This window comes from Symphalangus syndactylus, chromosome 4 (genome assembly GCF_028878055.3).
Source record: "Symphalangus syndactylus isolate Jambi chromosome 4, NHGRI_mSymSyn1-v2.1_pri, whole genome shotgun sequence".
Taxonomy (NCBI): Eukaryota; Metazoa; Chordata; class Mammalia; order Primates; family Hylobatidae; genus Symphalangus; species Symphalangus syndactylus.
Genome location: NC_072426.2, coordinates 80,860,281 through 80,882,918, shown reverse-complemented (window position 1 = coordinate 80,882,918; position 22,638 = coordinate 80,860,281). Strand labels below are relative to the sequence as shown.

The following is a 22,638-nucleotide window of genomic DNA, read 5'->3' as shown; positions in this document are numbered from 1 at the left end:
CTAAACCAGGAAGAAGTTGAATCTCCGAATAGACCAATAACAGGTTCTGAAATTGTGGCAAAAATTAACAGCCTACCAACCAAAAAAAGTCAGGACCAGACAGATTCACAGCCAAATTCTACCAGAGGTACAAAGAGGAGCTGGTACCATTCCTTCTGAAACTATTCCAATCAATAGAAAAATAGGGAATCCTCCCTAACTCATTTTATGAGGCCAGCATCATCCTGATACCAAAGCCTGGCAGAGACATAACCAAAAAAGAGAATTTTAGACCAATATCTCTGATGAACATCGATAAATCCTCAATGAAATACTGGCAAACCGAATCCAGCAGCACATCAGAAAGCTTATCCAACAAGATCAAGTTGGCTTCATCCCTGAGATGAAAGGCTGGTTCAACATATGCAAATCAATAAACATAATTAATCACATAAACAGAACCAATGACAAAAACCACATGATTATTTCAATAGATGCAGAAAAGGCCTTCCAACAGCCCTTCATGCTGAAAACTCTCAATAAACTAAGCATTGATGGAACATATCTCAAAATAATAAGAGCTATTTATGACAAACCCACAGCCAGTATCATACTGAATGGGCAAAAACTGGAAGCATTATCTTTGAAAATGGGCACAAGACAGGGATGCCCTCTCTCACCACTCCTATTCAACCTAGTGTTGGAAGTTCTGGCCAGGACAATCAGGTAAGAGAAAGAAATAAAGGGTATTCAAATAGGAAAAGAGGAAGTCAAATTGTCCCTGTTTGCAGATGACATAATTATGTATTTAGAAAACCCCATCATCTCAGCCCAAAATCTCCTTAAGCTGATAAGCAACTTCAGCAAAACCTCAGGATACAAAAATCAATGTGCAAAAATCACAAGCATTCTTATACACCAATAACAGACTGAGAGCCAAATCATGAGTGAACTCCCATTCACAACTGCTTCAAAGAGAATACCTAGGAATCCAACTTACAAGGGATGTGAAGGACCTCTTCAAGTAGAACTAGAAACCACTGCTCAATGAAATAAAAGAGGACACAAACAAATGGAAGAACATTCCATGCTCATGGGTAGGAAGAATCAATATCGTGAAAATGGCCATACTGCCCAAGGTAATTGATAGATTCAATGCCATCCCCATCAAGCTACCAATGACTTTCTTCACAGAATTGGAAAAAACTACTTTAAAGCTCATATGGAACCAAAAAAGAGCCCACATTGCCAAGACAATCCTAAGCAAAAAGAACAAAGCTGGAGGCATCACGCTACCTGACTTCAAACTATACTACAAGGCTACAGTAACCAGAACAGCATGGTACTGGTACCAAAACAGATATATAGACAAATGGAACAGAACAGAGGCCCCAGAAATAACACCACACATCTACAACTATCTGATCTTTGACAAACCTGACAAGAACAAGAAATAGGAAAGGATTCCCTGTTTAATAAATGGTGCTGGGAAAACTGGCTAGCCATATGTAGAAAGCTGAAACTGGATCCCTTCCTTACACCTTATACAAAAATTAATCCAAGATGGATTAAAGACTTAAATGTGAGACCTAAAACCATAAAAACCCTAGAAGAAAACCTAGGCAATACCATTCAGGACATAGGCGTGGGCAAGGACTTCATAACTAAAACACCAAAAGCAATGGCAATAAAAGCCAAAATAGGCAAATGGGATCTAATTAAACTAAAGAGCTTCTGCACAGCAAAAGAAACTACCATCAGAGTGAACGGGCAACCTATAGAATGGGAGAACATTTTTGCAATCTACCTATCTGACAAAGGGCTAATATCTAGAATCTACAAAGAACTTAAATAAATTTACAAGAAAAAAATCAAACAACCCATGAAAAAGTGGGCAAAGGATATGAACAGACACGTTTCAAAAGAAGACATTTATGCAGCCAACAGACACATGAAAAAATGCTCATCATCACGGATCATCAGAGAAATGCAAATCAAAACCACAATGAGATACCATCTCACACCAGTTAGAATGGTGATCATTAAAAAGTCAGGAAACAACAGGTGCTGGAGAGGATGTGGAGAGATAGGAACACTTTTACACTGTTGTTGGGACTGTAAACTAGTTCAACCATTGTGGAAGACAGTGTGGCGATTCCTCAAGGATCTAGAACTAGAAATATCATTTGACCCAGCAATCCCATTCCTGGGTATATACCCAAAGGATTATAAATCATGCTGCTATAAAGACACATGCACACGTATGTTTATTGTGGCACTATTCACAATAGCAAAGACTTGGAACCAACCCAAATGTCCATCAGTGATAGACTGGATTAAGAAAATGTGACACATATACACCAGGGAATACTATGCAGCCATAAAAAGGATGAGTTCATGTCCTTTGTAGCAACATGGATGAAGTTGGAAACCATCATTCTGAGCAAACTATTGCAAGGACAGAAAACCAAACACTGTATGTTCTCACTCATAGGTGGGAATTGAACAATGAGAACACTTGCACACAGGGCGGAGAACATCACACACAGGGACCTCTCATGGGGTGGGGTATGGGAGAAGGATAGCATTAGGAGAAATACCTAACGTAAATGATGAGTTAATGGGTGCACCAAACCAACATGGCACATGTATACATATGTAACAATCCTGCACACTGTGCACATGTGCCCTAGAACTATAATAAAAAATAAAAAAATAGAAAGAGTAACATCTGAAGTGGGAGCTTTAAGTGCAAAATTGTTTTGCTACCAAAACATCAAAAAAAGTTTTGTAAATAGATGACGTTTTAATCTTTTTTTCAGTTCTGGTTCAAGAACTTAACAAAAATGACATACATAAAAAAAGATATTAAGAAATATATTCAGTAAGATCATGGCAGTTTAGTAGATGCAGCAAACACACAGGCAGTTCTGTTGAACTCTGTGGCTTCAGAGGAAGCAGAAATAAATGAACCAATTGATATTAATGAGGAAAACACAAACCCACAATGTGTAACCTAAAAAACAATTCTATATTTAATCATTCAGGTTAACACAGCCATACAAACTGGCATTTAAGAAATCTTCCCAGTTAGCCTATTTTTCATTTTTCAATGTATTTCCAGGAGAGATCACCACAGGTAAGTCAGAGTGCATGCATTAAAGTCAAAACGATTGGTGCCTTCAAGAGAAGATCCTTGAATCATGCAAGGAGCTTCACTCAGAAAGAAGACCTTCATCTCTACCTTCAGAATGTTCTTCACTGAACTGGAACGAGGATGGTGATGGTAACGATGGTCAAGGCTTAAGTTCAGGCCCTTCCCTGCTGTGTGCCATAAATCAGTGCCCGAAGGGACAGGAAGCAGAGGAGCCCATGAGGGTGGCCGTCTCCAGAACAGATGCTCCCCATTCTGCCACACTTGGCCTGGATGTGCATACCAGGTGTGAGGCTATTGATTCAAATCTGGGTTAAGGAACCGCGCTTCTCCAGGGCTTCATGTGAGGACTAGCAGGGTGCTGCCATCAGGTCAGGAAGTGGCTTGGAATGGGGGCCATTCCCACTGCATATCTGACACTGTGGATCCGCTCCAATGCCCAGGAAGCTGGGGTGAAAAGGACAGGCTTTGGAGTGTGACTCCCTGAGGCTTAAGTCCAGGATGTGGGCTCTGAGGTGAGTTAGTTTAGCTCTGAGCCTCAGTGTTTCTCTCTGAAAGTGGAGTTAGCAGTGTCTTCATCTGAGACTTCCTGTGAGAATTCAGTACTGCATGAAGAGTGGCCCAAAGCACATAATTAATTATTGCTCGTTATTTTTATTACCTGTAAGCTACTTCATTACGTTGATGGCCTTTCTGTAATGAACAGCAGATTATATTAAAATATAAGTTTATTCATGTAGCAGATACTCATTAGGCAACTATTATGTGCCAAACTCTAGACTAGTTCTGGGTTATAGAAAAATGGATAAGACTAGGTCCTATCTTCAAAGAGCTAGCAAGACAGGAGAGAAAATAGATTTGTGCAATTACCTAAAATAATAATGAGAATAACAGCAGTAATAACTTGAGACCCCCAGTATGTGCCAGTTCCATTGGTGTGTGGGTTATGGATTGCCAGGGTCGTCCCACAGAGTACAATTGAACAATGAGAACACTTGGACACAGGGCGGAGAACATCACACACAGGGGCCTCTCATGGGGTGGGGTATGAGAGAGGGATAGCATTAGGAGAAATACCTAACGTAAATGATGAGTTAATGGGTGCACCAAACCAACATGGCACATGTATACATATGTGACAATCCTGCACACTGTGCCACCCTCATGGGCTCCTCTGCTTCCTGTCCCTTCGGGCACTGATTTATGGCACACGGCAGGGAAGGGCCTGAACTTAAATATTATGGAATCATATTTAAACCTCATGACAATTGCAAAGTGTCTTAGCAGCTCAGGCTGCCATAACAAAATACCACAGACTGGGTTGCTTCAACAAGGGTGATTTGTTTTCTCATGGTTCTGTAGACTGAAAGTCTAAAATCAAGGTTCCAGCAGGGTTGGTTCCCAGTAAGACTTCTCTCCTCAGCTTGTAGACAGCTGCCTATGTGCTATGTCTTCACATGGCAGAGTGAGTAAGCTCTCTGGTGTCTTTTCATATAAGAACACTAACCCCATCATGAGGATCCACCCTCAAGTCCTTCATCTAACTCTAATCACCTCCCCAAAGGCCTCATCTCCAAATACTATCACACTAGGGGTAAGAACTTCACATATGAATTGGGGGAACACAATTCCATCCACAGCACAGAGGTAACCACTACTATTCTGACTTTCTACACAAAGACACTGGGATTCTGACAGGCCAAGTTGCCCAGGGCCTGTCAGGACTTGCCCAGAGTCACCAGCAAGTATGGGACAGAATTGGAACTCAAATTCAGGATTTGTTTCTATAGAGAAATGGCCAAGAAATCTTTAGAATCCCAAGAAAAAGCAATTAATTTTCAAGGAGGCAGAAGTACTGCGACATATTGAGGCAGAGCCTCTCATCCTGACCTTGAAAGATTCGAGAGGTTCCCCAGGCAGAGAGGAAGAAAAAGGAGGAACTGGAGCATCGAGCAAGCAGCTTGCAGGAACCAGTACTGGGGAAGCAATGAGGGCTGGGAGGGTGAGCACAGAGAGAGAGATGGGGTCAGGGCAGGAAAAGTGGGCAAAGGCCAGGGTCAGAACCTGGGCTGCAACCTTAGGCAGCTGGGAGTCAGCCAAAGATGCTAAGTGGGACTGGGGTGATTAAATTCATACCCACCAAAGTCATTATTCCAGCAGAGGGAAAAGCAGGAGATGCTGGGAAAGAGGAGAGACCAGCCAGGAAGATGTAACTATAGCCCCATGGTAATAATGGGCCTCTGAGTTCTGAAACAGCCAGCAGAGGAGAATGACAGGGAGGGGCAGTGAAGGAGGTGGCGGATCCTCAGGAAACACAGGGTAGGCTCATGGTGGTAAAGTGTGCCAGGTGATGTGGACCTTGGAGGAGAAACACCCAGGGCAGAAGGTGCTGACTCAGGGGCTACAGGACAGTGTCATGGACTGTTTGTCCCCCCACAATCCATATGTTGAATCCTAACCCCCAGTGTGATGGTATTTGCAGATGGGATCTTTGGGAAGTAATTAGGTTTAGATGAGATTATGACAGTGGCAACCCATGATGAGATGAGTGCCCTGAGAGATCCCAGAGAGCTCTCTCATGCTTTTCCTGCCATATGAGGCCACAGTGAGAAGGTGCTGTCTATGAACACGGAAGCAGGCTCTCACCAGACACTAAGCTGCTGGTGCCTTGGTCTGGGACTTCTCAGCCCCCAGAACTGTGAGAAATAAATCCTGTTCATTAAAGATGCTTCATGACATCATTTAGGGGAAAGAGTCAATCCTGTTTCTTAAAGAGGACTAAACAGTGTCCACCTGTTACTTCAGAAAGCCACGGCACTAGCAGTGCTGTTGCAATGGCCTGGGGTGTCTCTCCCCTCAAAGGCAATCCAGATCCACTGGGGCTTTTTAAGGGAGCAAGTCCTGGCTCTGTGGGGCTTGCCTTGAGCTTAGTTCCTTAAAATTGCAAAGTCACCACGGAGTCAGATTAGAGTGGAGCCCATGTCACATATTGAGGGAAATATTTTCATGCTTTTTCTCCATTATCTACTTATTAAAAGTAATCTACTAACCTTGCAGATGACTTTGTCTTTAAGCACACCACTTCTGTCAAGGAGAGATGTGGTCTCTTCATTTTATACCCTGTTGGCAGCCCTGATAGGAGAGTCAATGATTTTTCCTCACTTAACTAGAACCACAGAGGGTTTTCTGTTGTGTCCTATCCACCCAGCTAGGGTTCTCCTATATTGTGCTTATGAAACAGATTTCTGGAATCTAATTTTAGAATCTTCCATTTACTCCTGCAAGCTTCACCTTGTTGATCTCAGCTCAATTTACCATTTTTTCACATTTATTTCCACTCATGATTTTGTTTTCTATTTTATATGCACTTTTATATTTGTTACTGGAATGTTAGGTAAGTATGTCTTCCATGATGCCATTCAACCCATTGATTAAAATGTTGAAGAGAATAGGTTCAATGACAGAGCTCTGTGGCCATCCACTAGAGATCACCCCAGCTTGAGAAACAGCCAATGTTTAACATTCTTAGACATAATTCTGTTCTAACCAACTAGAGCTAAACTAAAAATCTAGTAGACCCGGAATAATTTGAAAGAGCCTCAGAAGGCTGGGCCTGCAAGCTCCCACCTCCATCCCAGTGTTTCCATTCCCGGCACTGAAGCCCCTGGGATCTCATCCTTAGGTTTCAGATCCACCGCCCTAGGCCAGCGGGTCCTGATGATCCAGAGCCAGCTCCAAATCAGCCCAGCCCATGGGCCTGGAGCGCCAAAGTCCTGACCAGCCCCTGCCAGGCACAGCTTTCCAAAGCAGGCGTTTTTGTCACTGTTGTTGCTTTTAATCTTGCTGTAAAGAGGCACATAATTTCTTGCCAGTTCCTCCTGGCAGCCTCTTGGGAAAATCACTGTGTGTGTGTGTGTGTGTGTGTGTGTAAAGTGTGTGTGTGTGTGTGTGTGTGTAAAGTGTGTGAAGACAGAAGGCCTAAATTCCCCCACTACCCAGGGCTCCTCCCATCCTTCTTTTCATAGCTAATTTCGTTAAGTGTTTAAACAATGTAAATCCGGCAGCCCTCCTTCTTTAAAGCTGTGAGATTGAGGGCAGCTGCCGCCTAGCTACGGGCCCTCCCAGCCAGCCTCGGAGCCGAAGCGTCCATCAGCTTTCCCGAAATAGCGAGGCTCTGCTTCCTTCCCTGCCTCCCCTGGAATGACCCCGGGGGAAGGATACTCCATTTCCTATGCCCAGATTGCTTTATTTATGATCATCCAATGAGTCCATATTTGGAGAAAAAAATATCACCACCATGTGGAATGAAATCATGCAGCTGTAAATAACTGATGTAAGTGTTTAAATTAAAAGGAGCTCACGATAAGATTGTATATGTATGGAACTAGGTATAGACGGGGAGTATGTGAACTGGACTCCATTCTCTGACAGGCAGGGTGATCCAGGACAGGACAAGTGGGGCTCTGACAACTTCAGAGGCCTTATGGCTGAGGAGCTGTTCAACACCATTCTTCATCAGATTCTGCAAACCTGGATGAGGATAGCCAAGGAGTTCAGCTCCTTAAAAATACAAAGTCACTGCCGAATCAGATTAGAATGGAGCCCATGCCACATATTGAAGGAAACATTTTCATGCTTTTTCTCCATTATCTACTTATTAAAAACAATTTACTAACCTTGCAGGTGACTTTGTCTTTAAGCACACCACTCCTGTCAAGGAGAGCCGTGTGGTCTCATTTTAGACCCTGTTGGCAGCCTTGGTAAGAGAGTCAATAATTTTTCCTCATAGGTACACATAAATGCATTCTAGAGAAGTCATGTGAAAACCTAATCAAATTTGCAACACACCAGCATGTTTAGTATTTAAGATCCTTTGTACAGTGAAGAATCACCTTATAAACCAATAATTATCCTGTGATCCTGCAATGTTGCTTAAAATGAAACCTGCCTGCTTGGGTTTCAAAGCTTGCATTTCCAGAACAGTTTAGACTTCACAATGAAGATCACTCCTTCTAAAACATGACCCTTCCAGGGCGAGCCATTCTCTTTCCACCATGAAGCACTTATGCCTGAAATCCAAATGGAGAGTAAGAGTCAGTGAAAGTCACCCTCCTTCTTTTGGAAATGGAAATTACTCCAGAGACACTAGATTTTGGTTCCACCATTGGCTGAGGTTCAACAATTGCCAGCTGGATGATGAACCAATGCTTGGGAGTCAGGAGATGGTATATTCACAACTGACCAAAGCCTGGCTTCTTTTCTTTTCTCTTGAATGCATGTCAGTGGCCTCCCCGGGCTCCCTGTCTATGCCACCCTGCAGTGGCACATGTGCATTGCAGGCTCTCAGTCAGTATTTTATGATAACAATAGCCATCCTTGTGAGGATCCCCCAACAGCACTGGGTGTTTTACAGCACAACCAAAAACTAGGCACTAGTGCAAATTTTAACTGGTAGTTGGGAAATGTGTTAAGATGTTTTTATGATCAATTCGTAGATCAATGTTCTAAGTATATTTGGAAAAATACATTATCCATTTGTGCAATACAAATACGTGACATGGTTTGAATCCTCTACTCGCTTATTGGTTGTTGTCCACATGATTTGTTGCAATACAAGTTTGTTAACATTACTACAACAACGGTGCTTCCCTTATTTTCTTTTTTATTGCTAAAACTTTTGTTAATTACATTTGATGCTTTTTTTAATCACCATAGAAGTGTGCAAAATTGTCATTCTTTCATTGTGGATTTTTTCTTTTAGCTGTTTTGGCCTTGAGTTCCACCTTGTCTCCTGTTCATATTCACACTCCTGTCTCTTTTTGTTTGGATTCATTCACTATATCATTGCCCATTGCCTTATTTTAAATATTTTTGGATTAACTGGGTACACTAATGCAGTATTTAGATTTTACTCTTAACCAAATGTGAGTCTGTGATTCAGAATAAGAGTTCATCCTCATCATTTTATTAACATGATTTATATGCTTAATTTTATTTCTGCTATTTTGTTTTACGGTCGTTTTTAATACATCTTTTATATTGAGGTTACTTTTTTAACCTGACTTTTCCCTTGTGATTTGGAACTCACATTTACTATTTTCTTTCTGTTAGTAATGACATTTAATAAGTATGCACTGGAATCTACTTTCTCTAATTTTCATTATCAAAAATAGGCCTGGCATAGTGGCTCACACCTGCAATCCCAGTGCTTTGGGAGGCTGAGGCAGGAGGATCACTTGAGCCCAGGAGTTCAAAGTTACAGTAAGCTGTGATTGCACCACTGCACTTCAGTTTGGGCAACAGAGCAAGACCCCTCTTCCGGGAAAAAAAAAAAAAGACAATATAAATTGATCCTTCTCTGTGTGATATGAGGAATATACTCCACTTTTACATCTTTTCTGGCCATTCAATTCCCAATTTTTAGTGATACAGTAGGTAATTTGAACTAGATAACTATTACTTAATTAACATTTTTAACCATGTGTCCTCTTTTGGAAATTATTTTTGGCATTCTCGTTGTGTTTTAATGTCCTATTGAGAATTACATTAATTTTGTTCTATAGTTTATGTTTGTTTTGGGGGAAGAGGTTATTTATTTATTTTTATTAGTATTTTATATCATGAATTCTCCATTTTTGGATTTGATATTTTGATTCCTCACTCAATTGGCTTAAAAATGACTCACTAAGATGTTTCTCGTTTGCATTTTTTTGTGGCTGTTGTCTGTCCAGACCCTCACGTGGGGTCTGAATTTCTCAAGTTCACAAGAGGACGCAGCTCTTCTGCGCTGGGATCTCAATGTCCGCATGGCAGCTAGGGGAGCCAGAATGGGAGAATGCAGGACAGACACTTCAATTTAAATTTCAGATAAACATGAAATAACGCTTCTGGTATAAGAATGCCCCCAATATTGCCTGGGCATCCTGCATTTTATCTGGAAATCCCATGTGGGTCACCATACTTTTCTTGGTCACATTTCTGCAACTGATGATCATTGTCTTCGTGTTACAAAGAAACAGGAACCAAGTGTTATTGACTTGACCCTCACTGAATTTTTTTTTATTCTTGAAATTAAAATAAATTATCGGGGTAAGTCTAGGCAACAAAAGCCCTTCATTATTTTGTCTAGATTTCTGAAAAGTCTTTCTTTAGCTCGGGAAAATTTCCACCAAATAGTTCTTTAATGATAGCTCCACTTTTGGAAGTTCTTTCTCTGGAATGCCTAATATCTATAAATTAAATATATCTCAGCCCATGCTTTTCCTATAGTTTCTCTAATTAACAGTCTCTTATCCTCTTCCTCTGACTTCTATGATGTCAAATTCGACTTCTCTCTTATAAAACCTTTTTTACTGAAAGGTCCGTTTTGCTCTCCCCTTCCCCGTTTCTATTTCTGAAATGAACATTTTTTAAATCTTCTCACAGCCTTCGCTACCCTGTTTGGTTTTTTTTTCTTTATGGTTCTCTACTCGAATTTCATAGAAGAAATGCTCATTTGAGTTTATTGGAAACATAAATCAGAAGTGTTCTCAAAATTTTCCCATCTCTTTCAGAAACTATCTTTTATAGGAAAATATTTTCCCTGATTCCTGAGTGCTTCCTCCTTTTGAACTGTGCTATCTTCTCATTCTCCTGGTGATTTTCATCTGTGTGCTCGACATTACAGAGGGAGTGTAATGTTTGTCCAGAACCATTAGTTGAGATCCCAATCTGAGTTATTCCGACCCAAGGGAAGGGGCAGGGAAGAAGACCGAGTTCTCAGTTCTCTATGCTGATTCAGCAGCCCCAGAAGCCAGGAAGCAAGCCATTCTGAGACGGCCTGCACGGAGCCTCTCTGCTCTTGGTTCTTTTCTCAGTTTGGAAGGCATCAGGAGTTTCCTGGAAGTGCCCTTGTTCTCTGCTGAACGCCGGCGAGGGTCACTCCTGTTCTTGGCCTGTTCATGGCTCACAGCCCATGACAAGTATCAGCTGGTGTTAGTGCCTCCCTGGCTTTGTGAAAGGCAGAATTTCTACCTACAAATCCTACAGCCTCCCTCTTCCCCTCTGGGCCTCTCTTCCGGACAGCGCACATACCAGGAAAAGCTAAGGGGCATTGGAGAGAGTCTTCTAGACCTTCCCCGTGATCCTTCCCAACTACAGTGTTCCTCCTTTACATGTAAGGAACTAAGCTAAGGGAACTCTTGACATTTCCATCATGTGGATGTCACCCTACCCTTCCCTCAGCCGATTCACATTTCCCCGTTCATACAGTAACAAAGCATGTCAGCATGTAGTTTGCTTAGGATAATTTCTCAGATTTCACAGTATGAATATTTTGCTGAATTTTCTCCCTTGAAAAGAGTCCATTTTTCCTTTTTCTGGAACAAATGATATGTAAAAAGCTGTATGAACCCCATTTTCATTTGGAAGCTGTTCCATGAAATATATTGTCTAATTTAACAATGGGTCCCATTGTCAAATTCACTCTCAATACCAAGGCCAGCCATAGATGATCAAAACTTGCAGGCTGGTCAGCATTCTGTGGGCTTCTGGTGAGATGTTTTACAGATAACATTCTGTATAGGAAGCAATCACGGCTTCATTCTATGATAGGCAAGTTGCCAGGAAATGCTAAATCAAGTGGCAATCGAGTCCCTAAAGAAAGTCATTGCTGATTTATGGTGATAGCTCCAAAAATTCTGCTGAACTTTTTACACACTGAAATGACTACTTAGTTATGGTTTCCATTAGAGGAGAGAACAGCTGGCCTGCCAGAGATCCAGCGTGGCAGCTGGAATGCAGAAACCCTCATACCATTAACCCCGAAGCCTGAGGAAAAGATTTCTTATTTCCAAAATGTAAGTGCTTGTTTTCCCCCAGCACATCTGACACCCTGAGTCTGTGGTGGCGTTCAGAAAGTGGGAAGCGTCCTGAACTGGGCTGGAGGCGAGGGCAGGAAAAGAGGAGTCAGGCGCTGGCGCAATGGGGACTTAGAACTAGCAGGAGCTCCCCAAGGGCTGGGGGTGGTCTGCGTTATTTTTTAATTTATCACAGTTTCAAGAGACTTATCTCGAGCAGTCTTATCTTCCAGCTGCTGGAGCTGCCTGAAACCCTCTAGAGTGTGTGTGTGTGTGTGTGTGTGTGTGTGTGTCCACTTGCACATGTGTGTTTTCTTCTGTGTTCATGTATTTTGCTCCTGGAGCTTTAAGAAGAGCCTAGATTAGTATTGTCCAACAGAGTGTGATACAAAGCATATACATGATTTCAAGTGTTCTAGGACCCACACACACACAAAAAAAGAGTAAAAAGAAACTAGTAAAATCATTTAATATAATTTATTTAACTTAATACATCCAAAATATTATCAGTTCAGCATGTAACCTTCACATAACTTATTAATGGGATCGGTTGCTTTCTTCTCTTCAGGCCAGGTCTTTGAGCTCGTGTGTGTCTGCCATGCATTTCACACTCACAGCCCACCTCCTGTGGATTGGCCACACGCCTGGGTCTCAGTAGCTCGTGTGCCAGCAGCTGGGACGGGGGCAGGCTGGGCAGTGAAGAAGAACAACCTCCCCCTGTTCTAACTCATTCAGCTCTGCTCAGGTCTGTGTATTTCCCTGGCCCTGAAGCTCCCCGTCTCAGAGGCGCCCCTCTACCAGCCCCTTGAAGAATTGTGTGTGAACCATCACTCCTAGCCCTGTGCTACCAGCCCACCTCACTCACAGGCCCTGCAGAACTTTATGACTAAAATCCTAGGACCTGGAAAATACATGTACGGGAGCTCCCAGACATAACAGAATCACTTCTGGACTCCCAGGAGAAGGCCATATCTTTCCCTTGGTCTTCCCTGCACACTTCCAATCATTGTCTCACCCTGTTTCTCCACAAACTCTCTCCTCTTTTCCTCTCTGCTCTCCCTTTCCAGATTGAGCAGGATGGTGGTGGGGCTGCTGGGGGGCATTTCTGGGTCCTGTCCTGGGGAAAGAGTTTGCAGAGGGGAGGCAGGGAAGGGCAAGGCCTGCTCTCACTGCACTGTCAGTCCTGCAGCTAAGAGTCTAAGGCTGGACCATCGCCTCTGCATGGGACAACAAAACCGGGCTGGTGGCGCTCCCGCAACAGTTCCCTGACACCCACAGCCCAGGCAGGTGGAGCACCCGAGTAAAGCTGTCTGGGTATCAGATGGGACTGGTGGGCCTGGAAAACACGGGCCCCACCCAGGACATTTAAATTCGGCTTTTAACCCTGTGCAAGCCAAGCAAAACCAGTGGGAGCCCAAGAGTCATCAGCTTGTGGTTCCTAAGAGAGGGAAGGGTCCTGGGGACTCTGGTCACAGCTGGTAGGTATTGAGGGACAGCTACCTTGCCTTCTGCCCCACCCTTTTAGGGATCTGCTGTCTATAAACTGCCAGATGTCAGGTACCTGGTTCATCATCTTCATCTTCATGCACGTCAACAGCCACATCACTGACTTTCCAACCAACCTTCCAGCCTTACTGACCCTCACTCCTCGCCTCTAATGGCCCTAAATTCCATCTGGAATCGGACCTTAAAGTGAAGTGAAATGCAGCCTGTAACTCAGAGAGTGGCAGGTTGTCTCCTCTGAACCGGTGTCAGGTGCTACTTTCTCCACAACCCTAGGGCACTCAGCAGCCCCAGAATCTGCAGGCTTAGCCCTGCCATCCGGAGAGCAGTTCCTGCTGCTGCTCAGGGGGGCCACGCAGCCCAAGACAAGCCTGGACTCCCTCACAGTCTCTGCACTGTCAGGGTCCCCTAAGCTCTGCCAGGTCTCCCTAGTCGGAATGCAACATGTCTGTCTCCATGTTCCGAATTGCATCCAGTCCACCCGCAGGGCCTGGAGCCCTGCCCAGAGGTCCAGGTGGAAGGCATGATGCCCTGTGCAGTCCTGCTCAGACCCCTTCTCAGGAGGTGAGACTCTGGCCTACACATCCAGCAAGGTGATAAACAGATCAGGCGGAACAAGAATGTCATTGCCTCGTAGTCCACCTGCAGGTACTGGAAACTGCTACCATTGCCCAGACTAGTGGAATAGATTTCACCTTCGAAAGCGACCCTGGCCTGGATCCTGCTGCTTCTGCCACATCTATTTCCAGCTTCCTCTTCCTCCTGGCCTCCTTCTGAAGTCTCAGCATGATGTCCTGCCAAGTCACACAGGTAATGGCCGTGCCGGCTTCTTAAGCCATCCATTTTGTTTCATGTCTTTTCCTTCTTGGGATGCAATGAGCTAAAGTGAAGAGAGTAAGTGCTTTTGAGTCTGAAGAATTTTCATCTTGAATCTTGGCTCCAAGATTTAATAATTCTGTAATTATTGGGCAAATTGCTTACCATCTTTGAACCTCAATGTTTTTTCATCATTAACATGTAATCAATCCTACTTCATAAGGTTATCAGGATGATCAAAACAGATCATGTAGGTAAGATACTTAGCACATAGCAGACATGGCTACCTGCTGGCTACTGTTTTGAGTGGACCTGCACTTTGCCCATGTTGTAATTGCCAGCCTCTTAGCTCTTCCCTGTTCCCAGTCGCCATTAGGAGACTTTGACCCCCTTTGATCCTGTTCACAGCCTATTTCCCACAAGTTGCTATTTTCCAATGGGCTTGTGTAGATGGTCTGGCGACAGTCCTGCCCATCCCCAGCTGCCTTGTCACAGCCTCTACCTGTGGCTGGGACTCATCTGAATCTTTCGCACATCCCTCACTACCTCCTGCCAAGAAGCCACATCCGATGTTCTGGACGTCTGGATTTGGGGATCATGAGGCTCAATCATCAGGAGGGCCAGGAGGCGATAAGGGAAGAATCCAGTTTCCGAGGGTCTCCCACATGGCATAAGCCACTGTGGGAAGGAAAAGATGGTTTCTCCAAATACAGGCTGGGCAGATGCTGTAAGAGCTCACTGTCAGGATGGTCTTTCCAGCGGTGCCTCTTAATGGGTGCATCGTTTATTGAAACCCTATCTGAGCTGTCTGCTTTTGCAGCTGTTGGATATTGTTCTCTCACTCAGTGGTCATTCAAGAGCTGAGACCTTTTAGGTAATTGATGAACATCGCAGAATGACTGACACTCAACTAGCTCTTAAAACCAACCCCCGTATCACTGCCGCAATACACAAAAGTTTATTTCTCACATAATATTCGATTTGGGTCAGGCAGCCTCCTTCACCTTGCTCTATGTGACCCAGGTCCATGGCCTCCCAGGTCCAAGCAGCAAAGACAAAGGAAGCTTATGGGCTCCCACCTGCTCAGCCTGGAGGTGACCCTTCTCACAGCCGCCCACAGGCCACTGGGTGGAACATCTGACCTGACTGTGAGGGAGGCTGGAAAATTGGGGGAGCACAGGGAATGTGGATGAGCCAAGTGCTCTGCTCTGGCATTCACGTGGGAGGGGGTGTGGATGTTTATGGGCTGCGGATGCATGCGTTGTATGTGTGTGCTGTGCTTTTCACACTCCTAAAGTGCCAACGGCTGCTCCTCTACCATTTCTCTGTTTTTTTGTTTTTTTTTAAAGTCCTTGTGATGGTCCAAACCCCCACATGTCTTGCACAAAGCAGGTGCTTTATAATGTCGTTTGAGTCAGCTCACTCAGCCTCTGATGAAAGTCTCTTATAAGAGGAAAAATAGAAACAGGTGTCATTTATCAACTCTCCTCAGTTTTAGGCTCAATGCAAATAAGAACATCACGTGTATTATTTCATTTCTCTCTTACAGTTGCTCTTTGAAATAGGTTCTATTTTTTATCCTTATTTTACAGGTGAAGATATAAGTTTAGAAAGGGGATATAACTTTCCATGGTCAAAAGCAAATAAACTGGACATCTCAGCCAGCCCATCTGCTTGGAGCCCTCTGCCTTAAAGCCACATCACTCTCTGAGATGAAACACCAGCCAGACAGGGTGAAGACAGGAGCGAGCTCCAGGTTTACAAGTGATAGGATTCCTGTGGATTTCTAGTTCAGACTGAAAATCCATGAAATTTAGAATAATATCGGGATAGTTTACAGACATGTGAAGTTCTCCTTTTACTGTGTATGTTTTACTTACAATGCAATACCTAATATTTCCATTGTGACATCAGCAAATATCCTTAGCCCTGTTTGCCATTGCACCACAGAGCTTTTCGTGCAAACTAACATTACAGTATGATACAAAGAAAACTGTTTCTTCTTAAGATATTTACAATGTGATCGGGTTTATTTAAATAAAGTCCATTTTATACCAGCTTTAGAATTGTCATTAATTTTAAAAGGCAGTAATATGCCATCAAATTTGTTCCTAATCTTTTACAAGTGTATTTTTCCTTGCTATTTTCATTTTATCATTATTATTTGCAAAAGTCTGCAAATTGATTTTGGGGAAAATAGGTAGATATGCCACACTAAAGTTGCAGACACCTAAACACCCATGAAGACTTACTTTTTTTACTCAGGCCAGGCCTAATGTCAGCTGCACAAAACCATGAGGCTCAGCCCTGGAAAGAAGAATGTTTCCACTTTTGCTCTCAGTCCTTCCTCACTATTCAGCTTCTGCATGAGTGTCCCTGTGTGCTTTCATAATCTCACATTATCCTAGTATTGTGCTTCTATATTTTTCTAATTTCTAATTTCTAAATTTTCTTTTTAATAAAACTTAAGTACTGCTGAGTTTTTGTCCAGGACCAGGAAAAAATAAAAATCAGCACACTGACAATAAAAGTTGCTTTGAGATTTCATCCCGTAAGTCATGCTTGTTCGGTGTCCAGGGATACTGCTGTATTTCTAGTGATTTCCTTCAATCACTGCCAAGAGGAAGGCTTGGATTTCCAGCATACTTTTGCTCCCAGAAAGCCAGTGCACAGGGGAGCAGCTTGGCCCCCAACCATCTTCAACTCTGGTGCAGCCCTGCAACAGGGTGGGGGAGGCCAGACAGAACTCACTCCTGAAGCCAAACCCCGCCCCCCGCAAGGTTTGCTCCTGGAGCCTCTTCCTGTGTCATTCTCATTAACCTGTTGTGATGCTCCAGTTGTCATTCCCAGAAATCCAGGCACTTGGTCATCTGTGCCCAAGTCAAATTGCTTGCTCTGGGGCACACCTTCTACTCAAGGAAAAATGAGACCTCAGGAAAATCCGATCCATCCCAGACCAAGCTCCCAGCCCAAAATAGTGCGCTGCTGCTGAGCGTCTAGACGACATCTTGCCTTCTCCTCAGGAGTCTGCTCCAAGGGCCTTGACCTGGCAGCCCGCTTCGTGGAGTGAGCAGGCCACACATGCAGTACATGGAGCTTAGGAAGTGCTTGGTCATCTTTCCATTCAGGGTGAGTTTGGTTACAGCTTGAGTAGGTATAGTTCCACCTAAGAGAACTACCAGTCAAATAATTAGGGCTTAGAAATGCTCCATTTCACCCTTCAATTGTCCATCCCAGGGCACCAGCTGAAATGTAGAGGAAGCTTGAGGACAGGCTCACCTGGATGGGAGCATGCCCCTGTTTGCCCTGTTCGCTTCATTTTCAGGATTTTTCTGGCCCTGAGCTCTGTTAGTGGCAACTATAACTCATGCCTTTCCCCTCCTTCAAGCCTCCAATCCCACCAAAAAAAAAAAAAAAAAAGCAATAAGACATCTAGAACAGAATAATAAAATCAATCATTTAATATTTGAGCAATGCTTCACAGTTGACAAAATGCTTCCTGTGTATTTCCTCTTTTGACCCACATAATAACACTAGGAGGATTGTAGGGAAGACATTAATAGTCCCATTCTTCAGATAGAAATAAATGCATTGTGCCTTGAGAACCCTAATGCTGGAAATCACAACTCAATTGACCTTTCAGAGGCACCCAGTGCAACCCAAGTCCTCTGACTTGGAAGCATGACATACTCTACTGGTATTCACAGCACATGTGGCCCAGAAGGTGGAAGCAGATCCCAAAGCAGTTTTGCCCGTTGCAAAGTTCATAGGTCCGGTGGCCTGGGTGATGCTGGGACGTTTCTTCTGGGGTGAAAGACATGCTGTTGCACCTTGTACTCCCTACCACTAAGAGGGCATCTGGCTTTTGCCAGCCCTCGTGGATTTCTGATGCCATATAAATCACACCTGGAAGTACTGATCTGATCTATTTATCACATGACCTAATCAGCTGCCAACCCTGCATGGGGCTCAGAGCCAGAAAAGGCTGTAATGCAGGCCCCGGCTGTGTGCAGTTTGCCCCTAGGCCACACAGCATCCGATGGAGCACGCCTCTGCTCCAGTCTCTGGAAAGCCCCAGTAGCAGAGCTGCAGCATGGGCCCCTGGGGATCTGGGCAGGGCTGCCTCTTCTGTGGCAGGAACTACTCACATTTGAAGAGCAACTCCAGGCACAACACTGGGCTCCACAGGAGCTCCTAGGCAGGGCTGCATGCAGTCAGATGCCCCCTGTGCCATAAGTTTGGGTGGGCACGACAGCAATCCTTTGCACACAGGAACTGTGATGCTCAAGATCCAGCCCGAGCAGACCCAGGGGAAGAGAAAATGATGTGCACAGATGGCCCAGGCTCCCGCGCCCCTGCCTGCTGCACTGATACCTTGCTCTCAGCTGGCATCAGCCAACTCCAGGGCTTCCCTGCAATTAGCTGCCTTGGGACGGAGCTGGGCCTGGGCCACATAGGGCAGCCCTGTGTGTCAGCACCATCCAGCAAAAGTAGACTGTCCACGCCTGCCACTCACGAATCCCTGGAGGACGAAAGTGAAGGAAATTCCTCCCTGTTGGCAGAGCTGTGGCCACACTGGAAGTTGACCAATCTGTATGGAGAAGGCACCTGAGGTGTGTACCCACACAGACTCCTGGAGGAGCCAAGAGGTGGGGCTGGCCACCCCCATGACCCCTGGGGAATGTGCACTTCCTGCCACAGCAACCTTAGGTTTGGGCTGATCAGAGGCCCTGGGTTAGGGGTGGCAGAGGGGGTGGAGGTGGCTGTCAAGGGAAAAGCTTCCACTAAGTGAGCACAACAGGGCGTCTACTCAGCTTAAATTCGTGACTCTCACCCAGTCACCTTTGGGCCACAGATGCCAGTGAACCAGCAGGCAAGAGGGAACTGGTGAAGGGCCTGGATCCCAATGGTTGTGAGGAGCTAGAGTTTCCACTGCCTAATGGATTCAAGGAGGAGTCTTATATGGAGTGCAGTGATTTCCTGGGGTACCCCTTGTGGCCTCCACATCCAGTGAGGATGGTGAACAGGCAACTGCAGCCCCTGCCCCCTGACAAGGGCAAGAAAACCAAGGCCTTGGATATTCTGGGTAAGAAGGTCAAAAGTCCCAAACCCAGAAGGTACCCAGATCAGCCCAAGCACTGGCTAGGGTGGGGGACATTCAGACCCGGAGGTGGAGGAGAAGTCTGCAAACACCGGTTATTGCCACACAGCCAGCTGCACTAGTGGAGACAGGAGCTTGTTTCACTGATACTTTTAAGTTAAATGTTTGCAGAGGTTATAGCCAGTCACTGCCTTGAAACTGATGCTGTGGCAGATTGGACTTAACAGATAACATGAGCGGGTGTGACTGTCCCTGGGTGGACTGCATGGAGCGTCTCTGGGGCACCCCATCAAATGCCCTCAGCTGCACCTGCCACTCATTCCAGCTATGCCCTATAGGAACCAGCACCTCCACGCAGACACAACCTGGAGACTGCCACCCTCAACTCCATGCTGTGTGCCTCTGGTGTTCTGCCCCAGGGTTTCCCTGTGAACCTGCTTAGTGCCCATAAGTGCACAACACAGAGTTTAGGGGGATCACACCCTATGTGGGGCTCTTTGACCAGTGGGGGATGGGAGCTGGTGTGTAAACATTTCCGTCTTTCTCTTCTATAGAAAAATCCCCGAGACCCCTGTCATGTAGCTCCTTCGCTGTCCCTGGGATCAAGCACACAGTTGCCTGCAGCAGTGACTGACACAATGACAGACTTTGCACAGCTCTTTTTCTTTCCCTGTTTCACACCCCCGCCTTGCTCCTGTGCCCTGGACACCGTGCTCCAGGACAGCACTTTCACTCCTGCCTCCGTTTCCGGCCGTGCTTTCTGGGGAAACCAGGTGTAGTCATTTAATTTTAGGTGTCAACTTGACTGGACTAAGGGATGCCCAGGTAGCTGGTAACACGTTATTTCTGGGGGTGCCTGTGAGGCTGTGACTGGAGAAGATTAGTGTTTGAATTGGTGGTCTGAGTAAGCAGAGCCACTTTGCCAGCGTGGTCAGGCACCAGCCAGCCACGCTGTTGAGGGCCCAAATGGGATAGAAATGAGGAGGAAGGGCATTTACCTACTGTTCTAGCCAGGACTCCGACCCTCTCCCACCCTCAGACATCAGTGCTCCTGGCTCCTGGCCCTCTGGGCCCAGACTGAATTGCACCATCGGCTTTCCTGACTCTTTCGCATGCAGATGGCAGATCAACGGACTTCTCAGCCTCCACAGTCACGTGAGCTAGTTCTCATAATAACTTTACCTATATGTGTACATATATCTCCTAGTTGCTTGTGTTTCTCTGGAGAACCTGACTACTGGATCAGGCCAAGTCATGTTACCCGTTCCTAACTACCACTGAATTTGACGTTCAAGTCCTATACCTTGAGTTCTCAGTCCCTCTATCAGCTCATTTCCAGTGCCTTCACCTCAATTCCACTTTATCAGCTTGCCGCTGGTGCTTCCTAGAACACTGTCATCGCCCGTGACTGCCGTATTCATGAGTCCAAATGTAGACATCCCTCTCTCTTCCTCAACCTTCCCTCGGTCCTTTCAATCAGTCCTTCTGCACCGATGGCTTAGCATCACTAACACTTTCTGGCTTGGGAACCATCTCCTTTCTTGTTATCTAGTGGCCTCCTCTTGTCTTTTATTTGTTGGCTTTTTTAACCCAGTTAGGATTCCAGAGAACAATATTTCTGTCACGCTTGCCAATTTCCCAATCCCCTTATTCTCCTATCTCATTTCTTGACAAAATCCCCTCAGAATTAATACAACTGCTACTTTAGTCCATTTTCACACTGCTGATAAAGACATACTCGAGACTGGGAAGAAAAAGAGGTTTAATTGGACCTACAGTTCCACATGGCTGGTGAGGCCTCAGAATGGAGGCAAAAGGCACTTCCTACATGGCAGTGGCAAGAAAAAGTGGGGAAGAAGCAAAAGTGGAAACCCCTAGTAAACCCATCAGATCTCATGAGACTTATTCACTATCATGAGAATAGCACAGGAAAGACCAGCCTCCATGACTCAATTACCTCCCCCTGGGTCCCTCTCACAACATGTGAGAATTCTGGGAGATATAATTCAAGTTGAGATTTGGGTGGGGACACAGCCAAACCATATCATCTGCCAACTGTTTTGTGCTTACATCCCAGGTGCTAATCACTGTTAGAGAAAAACCACAAAGCTGAACAATTTGGAGCCATTATAATAGCTCGCCACATCTATTGAGAGTGTAATCGTCGCCAGAAATTATTCAAAGTGCATTACATATGATTATCTCGTTCTGTTCCCTGCATCCTGCTGGAAAGCTTCCCAGAAGCCCTGCCCTCCAATCTCTGAAATGCATTCTCAGAAAACTTTCTCTCCTGCTGCTCAGAGCAAATAGAAGTCATCAACTGAGAACCTGGTAGATGTCTTCCTTCACGTTTCAGTATCATTCAGTGATGATTCCTTTCTTCTAATCCAAAGACTGTCTTTGGCTCCCTTAACCCCATCCCCCACTAATTTTTATTCTGCCCCTTTGACACCCTTTCAATTATCTCCCTTATCCCTCTGCTTATGCTTTCTTTTATATTTTGAATGTAATAATATTGAGGGAAAAAACAAACTTAGTTTCTCCTATACTCTTACAAAGCAGAGTACTTCTGACACCAGGTTCTGTAGGGGATTTTTCCAGCACACCAGGCAAGTAACTAGTCTTGCAGCAGTGGACACCAGCTGTGTGTCCTCCAATTCGATTCTGACACTCTCTCCCTAGTGGTAGCATCAGATCCCACAGGGAGAGGGCTCAGACCCACAAGATTGCCCCCCACTTCTGATGGTGATTACAAGCCCCAGGTTATTTTACCTGTGCTTCTGACGGACTGGCTATAAATTGGATTTCCCATGATTCCCTCCTCAGTTTAGTTAATTTGCTAAGATGGCTCGCAGAACTCAGGAACACACTTATGCTTAGCAGTTTATTACAAAAGATATTTTAAAGGATACAGATGAAGAGATGCATAGGGCAAGGCATGAGGGAAGGGATGAGATGCTTCCATGCCTGCCCCAGGCACCACCCTCCAGGAACCTTCATGTGCTCCGATATCCAGAAGCTCTCCAGACCCAGTCCTTTGGGATTTTTATGGAAGCTTCATTACATAGGCATGACTGATTACATCACTGGCCACTGGTGATGGACTTAACTTGCTGCCCGTCTCTCCTCCCCAAAAGTCAGGGGTGTGGGGTATGGCTGAAAGTCCCAACACTCTAATTATGCTTTGATATTTCTGGTGATTAGCTCCATCCTGAAGACATCAGTCAATCATTTGCACATGAAAACCA

The 22,638-nt window shown here is 44.9% G+C and overlaps 1 long non-coding RNA gene across 2 annotated transcripts; it reads left to right on the top strand.

Moving 5' to 3' along the window:
* The first annotated feature begins 5,032 nt into the window (after positions 1-5,032).
* Positions 5,033-16,344, top strand: LOC129480854 (uncharacterized). Of its 2 annotated transcripts, none has more exons than XR_008657171.2 (3): positions 5,033-5,452; positions 13,568-14,283; positions 15,882-16,344. It is a non-coding gene; the product is annotated as an uncharacterized lncRNA (long non-coding RNA). The 2 variants fall into 2 exon arrangements; XR_008657170.2 differs by having other exon boundaries at positions 13,496-14,283.
* Positions 16,345-22,638: the final 6,294 nt, after the last annotated feature.